This window comes from Hemicordylus capensis, chromosome 4 (genome assembly GCF_027244095.1).
Source record: "Hemicordylus capensis ecotype Gifberg chromosome 4, rHemCap1.1.pri, whole genome shotgun sequence".
Lineage (NCBI taxonomy): Eukaryota > Metazoa > Chordata > Lepidosauria > Squamata > Cordylidae > Hemicordylus > Hemicordylus capensis.
The window spans coordinates 248,045,381-248,051,817 of record NC_069660.1 but is presented as its reverse complement, the minus strand read 5'-3'; positions in this window follow the sequence as shown (position 1 = coordinate 248,051,817).

The window sequence follows — 6,437 nt, the reverse complement described above, 5'->3', positions numbered from 1 at the left end:
TTGTTTTCTTCCAGGGGACAAGATGCTGGAAGGAGCAGGTGAGCAAGGTCAAGGAGAATTTAGATTAGCAGAGATTAGAAAACTACAGAGAGACCTAGCTATCTACAGGCCCACTGAATGTGAATTTCCTCTCATAGTTCTATGGATGCAGCTGGCTTTTGTGTAATAAGTAATATAATTCTGTTTACATTTTCCCTTATACTGTCTGACTCCCAAAGAGAGCTTGTGTGGAGTTCTGTTTGAGTTTAGCTGCAAACTCTCCTGCAACAGAAGACTTATTGTATGCAAAATAGGGGATTCCACTGGGAGATTCTCACAGAGCCAAAACAAAAATCTGATACAAAGAAAGCTAGAATGAAACGCTTTCCAAAACCATAATGAGCAACTCAATCTAGAGGTTGTGGTGTATGTAACACCCCCCCACACACACACACACACCTTAAAGAGATAGTATATTTTGGTGCTGACTGTTTTATCATGCAAGATTAGCCTTTTGGAAGGGCGGTATAAAAGTTTTAATAATAAAAATAAATAATAAATAAAAGATTAAAATTTAGGAATTGTAATCTCATCATTTGTTCATAGATATTAATACATTTGCCAAAATAAGTCTACCAAGAGCAGTTGTATGAACTGCATATGCTAATCTGTCCATGCACTTTTGACCCTATGTATGCTTATAGCATCACTGAGCTAAAAGGGACAAGCTGGTTAACTACCCTAGTTTGTTGCCCTAAAGCAGGATCCTCCACGCATTAAGCCACATACAGTGCATACTATGCTCACCCTGTATAGAACAGTTCATATTAGCCATGTTATTATGCCACAAGCAGACCTAGGTGCTCCATGTCAGAGTTGGCTGCAGGCAAGGAATAATAGGGCATGATCGTCCTTATGGGTCAGGCAAGCAAATGCAGACTTTTTCAGTTGTGAAGGAGGGCAGCATCTGCTTTACATATTCATGATAATGAATGAGACTTTAAAGTGTGCATCTTTGGCTGAATTGTGCCTAATTAATCCATTACACACTGGTTCTAAATATTGCAGTCTAAATTAGATTCTGAACTGAGAGAGTGGAGGGCAGAAGGAGTGAAATGTTCTTGATTTTTTTTTTTAAATTTAATTTTTATTGATTTTTAACAATAGTAACCATAACATCCATAACAAACATAATTGGACTTCCCGCGCACCTCTTTTCGTGAAATAACAACTATAAACTTTATCTTTTTATCATATTAATAGAAAACAACCAACCACAAATTTAAAACTTAAAGAACAAAGAAAACCATTAGTCTACCCAACCTGCATTTCAAACTTCAAAATCAGCTGTAAGATCCATATTAAAAAAATAATTCTTTAAATACAACAAGAAAGGTTTCCACTTTTATCCATATTGTAAGTTCTGCCATCTCCACACAAGCCAAAGTCTCTATCAACCAATCTCCCTGAAGGCAGTTCATTAGTCTTCCGATTCAATGCATATGTTACTCTAGCCGCCATAAAAACATAGATTAAATTATTTGTAGACATTTCTCTTTATATTATTCCTTTATATTAATATATTATTTATATTATTATTATTCAATAATAAATGTTCTTGATCTAAAGAGGCCATAACAGAGGCATAAGAATAAAATGTATCAATTTCTTTCAAAAACAGCAGCCCCTGCAATGAACTAACTGAATACCCATCAAGGTTTTGCCCCTTGGCAAAGCTATGTTGGCTAACAAATACACACCTGCAATCAGTGGAGGACCAGATGGGGACAAATAACTTGATAGTGGTAGAGGTGGGAGCACCAGCCATTACCATTCCTCTTCCTTGCTATGGTGTACCCTCTGCCTGTTCAAAAAGCATAGAGCAGGGAGGCTGAATGGCAGGAAGTCTTTCCTCCCTGTCAGATACTCTGAGTTCCTCACCCTCCGTCTTTTGAGCAAGCAGAAGGCCCAATGTAGCAAGGAGAGAGCAGGAGTTAAGGCTGAGGCAGTGTTTTGTGTGCAACAAGAAAAACTATTTGGGGGCAAGAGTGGGTCTGGGTGGAGTGAGACAGACAGAGGCATTGGTAGTGGGTCCATGTGATGTGGATGGGGCTCATTCCTGGGTCCGCTTAACCAATCAGTCAGACACGAGGATTGGGAATTATTAATTGAGGTTTTATTGCTCTGCAGATAGCAATAGGTAATCAATAGGCTCATGCTCTCAAACTGATTACAGTTTGGTTACAGGTGCATCTTACGTTTATACAAACAATCTAAATGATGCTGACACCCTAGACACAGTATACATGGCCCAAGTATCTAGTACACATGCGAATGATTCATTGTTCATCGGGTGATTACTCCTTATTTGGTTAGATCCTGTTTTTTGACTGTGTCAGCGAAAAATAGTGAGAACCTTGACTATGTTTAACAAGTTTCATAGATAAAATTTTGCTACAGTAAAGGCAGTGATGTAAATTATGTCCCTGGGCTGGGTTGGGGTTAGAAATGGGGTTTCTAAGTAAAATGGAGTTGCTTTGGTTTTTTAAACACATCACATGGAGGCAGCCAACTTGCTGCCTCTCAATCTTCCACTTGAGGCAACTGCCTCACTCTGCCGCATTAGCAGGGCACTCCTTCCACTGTTGTGCATGCTGTGGTGATTCATAGTTTAATATACTCTCTATGGGAGTGCCTTTGAAGACTAGCTGACATGATGAGGAAAACTACTCAAAGTAGTCCCGCTCAAATTAAAAGAACAAATTAGGCATTGCCTAATTCTTTTAATTTCAGTGGCTGACATGATGCGCAGGTCTGTTGGGTACAGGGGGGTATTGTAGCAGATCTGCTGTGGACATGGAAGAAGTGGTGCAAGTGGATAGGACACCAGCTGTGCTACCAACATTACCACAGTTTCTCCAGTTGTGAATGAAAGACACTGCAGTAACATTGGTGGTGCAACCGGCACTCTCCCTGACAGCACTGCTGCTTTCTCGTCCACAGCAGTGTTAGGACTGTGCATCTTGTCAGCCACGGGGCTACTTTGCGTAATTTTCCTAATCATGTCAGCCTGTCTGAAAACTTAAGCTGAAGCAAAATGTTTCTTAAGAAGGGTGGACTGATGGTCTCATATTTCACCTGACTGAGGTATCTGGGCTGGCTGCCAATTTGTTTCGAGAGTCTTATTCATTTAATCTGTTGCATGCAATATTACATTGTATGTATATAGACTGTATATAGACTTATTTTATATAGATTTTTATAAATACTTCTGTTATAAGATATTAAAAATATCTGTGGAGCCCCATCCCCAGCTGGACCTGTCAGCAGATGAGCCCAACCTCCATAGTTGATTGGCAGCCAATGCAGAGCTGGAAGCTCCAGAAGTCATGGAGCATCAATAGATGCCTGTTGGGCAAGGTGTGTTTCTAGCTCAACTGTCAGATTGACAAGAGAGAAGCAGGTTTGAGAGCTCTCATGAGGGCAGCAACAGGGCACACGCTTGTGAGAATATGAGGGTGGAGGGCAGGAATTCCAGGACTTACAAAGGGGAGACGGAGGAGGAGAGAAGAGGTGGCTGATGGTTGGGCTTCCTGCCAAGAAACCAACCAAGGAGACAACCAATTGACACAGCCTAGCAATGATGAGGAGAACTCATGTATTGTGTGGATCCCTCCCCTCCCTTACTGACATCTCCCCAAAAGGGCATCTTCCATATTTATACATCTATCTAAAAATTGTACGTTGCTTACAATTATTATCTTCTATTAATGAAGAAAACTCTAGAAAAATTTAAGATGGAGGATTATCTAAATCTTTCTTTTCTTGGGGAAATAAATATCATAAAGATTAATATGTCAATGAAAATACATTTTTGATCAGTAATGTTCTAATAAGTGCATCAAATAAAAATATATTCCATTTTTATTCTGTTTTCTATAGCCGTTTGCCAAAGTATTTAAAACTGAACCACTTTGAATGCCTTGGGAGACAGGTAGTATAAAATACAAAAATACATATATAAATGGTCTCTAGCCTTATTTTTAATATTTAAACAAATTAGTAATAAAATCACATGTGAGAATAATACAGATTACCAAATCATTTGTAGTATTACCAACCAAATAGATTAAAATAGCTACTAGATGTATTTAAAAGAAAACTATGACAATTCTTTCCCATTCATGCAAATAGTTTGTTGTTATCTCTACTTTTCAAATTAGTTGTTTACTAATTCTCTTCTAAACTTTTGTTGAACTGTTCAATTTTCCCATGTGCTTGAGGTTAATACACAGATGATCTTCTTGGTATATTGTTTCATTCTGTTAAGAAAATTTCAGATTCTAGTGAGTTAAACTGGGCTCTATTGTCACAAATCAGTTCTTTGGGACTCCCTTCCCTGTTAAAAACTGTAGATCGGAATTTGATTACTGTATTGTTGTAGCATTTCCGATGTAAATGCTCTTAGCTGTTTACTGAAATAGGTCATTAACATGATAGCATGACATGCAATCAGAGCTGTGTCAAAGGGCACTACAGTGTCATTTGCAATCTTTACCCATCCTGAATATTGAAGAGGAACAGGCTGTAGTGGCAACATATATGTCACTGCTCTCCTATCATTTGGCTAGCCGGTAACACAGGACTGTATAGCTGCTTTAGCTTGGGAATCAATTCATGGAAAGCTACGCAGATCTCATAGACAATGGCTCACATACTGAGCAGAGTATGTCAGCCTAGTAATGCTGCATTTGTTCAAACATTAAATCTGTACCAATTGTGTAACACAAATAAGCCTATTGAAGATAATGGGCTTACTCTCGTATAATGCATTTTGTGTATCTTTCACATTTGTGAAAATGCAGTGTTACTAAAATACATCTCTTGTGCACCACTGTTTGTTTCTGACAATCTCATAATATTACGTGCAAGGTGTTGAACAATAATTCCTCTGGCACAAGTACCTGGTATGGGCTTCATAGAACAAATCTATTTTCTAAGAAAAGCCCTTAAAACCTATCTGCTTGGCTTGGCTTTCCAGGGTTTTAAAACTATTTTTAATATTTTGTTATTGGTTTTAAGCTGGTTTTAAAATTGTTTTGTATTGATTGTTTTTAAAATGACCAACACTAGTTTTGTTTTTGCTGCTGTGCACCTCCCAGAGCTGTTTGGATGAGGGTTATATAAATGTAATAAATAAATAATAATAAATAATGCACTCTAAACATAAGCAACAAAAGTAGATTAAAGCTTGTTGGGCTGCCTCTTTGTAAAAAAAAAAATTAATAATAATAATAACAAAAAATCTGGTCCTATATATAGTCTTGGGTGGACTGGTCATGTTCAATCTGCAGCCTTGAATTGCTTTTGTATAATTGCAGTAAGAATGTACAGCTACTACTTCATCTGCCTCTGGTAGCCTAGTCAGGGCAAAGGCAGGCAAGACAATAAATCTGTTGACCAGCATGCTGTCCTCTCAGTCCTTTTTTTATCCTGTTCTATTCTCGATTTCATAAGAGGGCAATCTTGCTGGCAAGCTAGCAATATGATTGCCTGCTTAACTCAATTCCTTTTTCCTTCTTTATTAATGTTGTCAAGGGACTATGGTGTGTACGTGGCTTAAATGCAAGGCCCTGTAGGTAAGTTCCCCCTATGTCTGTTGCCAGACCCAAGCAAGTATTCCAAGTTGAATATATTTTCTCAGCATCAGTGAGAGTTCTTGTAGGAAAGGCAACAGTCCCCTCTGAATCGTTCCCATGGTGTTGGGTGAGCCTGGGTCTCCCAGTACATAATCAGAAACATCAGTTGTCACGATTGTAACCAATGCTGGATTAAACAGCACAACTTCTGTTTATAATCAAATGTTTCAGAAAAAGCAAAATTAACTTCTGCAGCTGCTGTCCAGACCAAGCATGAGAGCACTTGTAGTTTTTGGAGTTGTTCAGTGAGGGAACCATAATCTGTAATTATTTTTTTTCATACTATAAAGTAAAGTTCAAGAAAGAACATAAAGGGTGTAAGTCTCTAGCAGGAGATGCATTTTAAATTGCTATAATATGTTCTTGATCAGTTAGCACTCCACCAGGAGGCTTTACACAAAGGGCTTTTACTTTGAACCTCATCCAGAATGGAGGGGGCCAGTCTACATATCAGCTGCATTTACCCAAAAGTAGCTGCAGGCTATCAGGGACCAGTACAGACAGGACTCTGGTTTTCCCTGAATTGAGGCTGTGCATTCTGGCTTTACCCAAATAATGTCTGGCTTTTAAAAAATCCTCTATTTCCAGCGGCTTTTGGAAAAAAACCCTGAGGCTTCTGTTATCCCCCAAAGTTTCTCTGTGATGTGCGGAGGGGCTTCTTTCCAAACTTGCACTTGAAACCCGTCAGGTGTCAGCAAAAGAGATTTGCAATTGCAAACACTGGGGGTGGGGAGAGGGGTTGTGGCAGATTGATGAAAT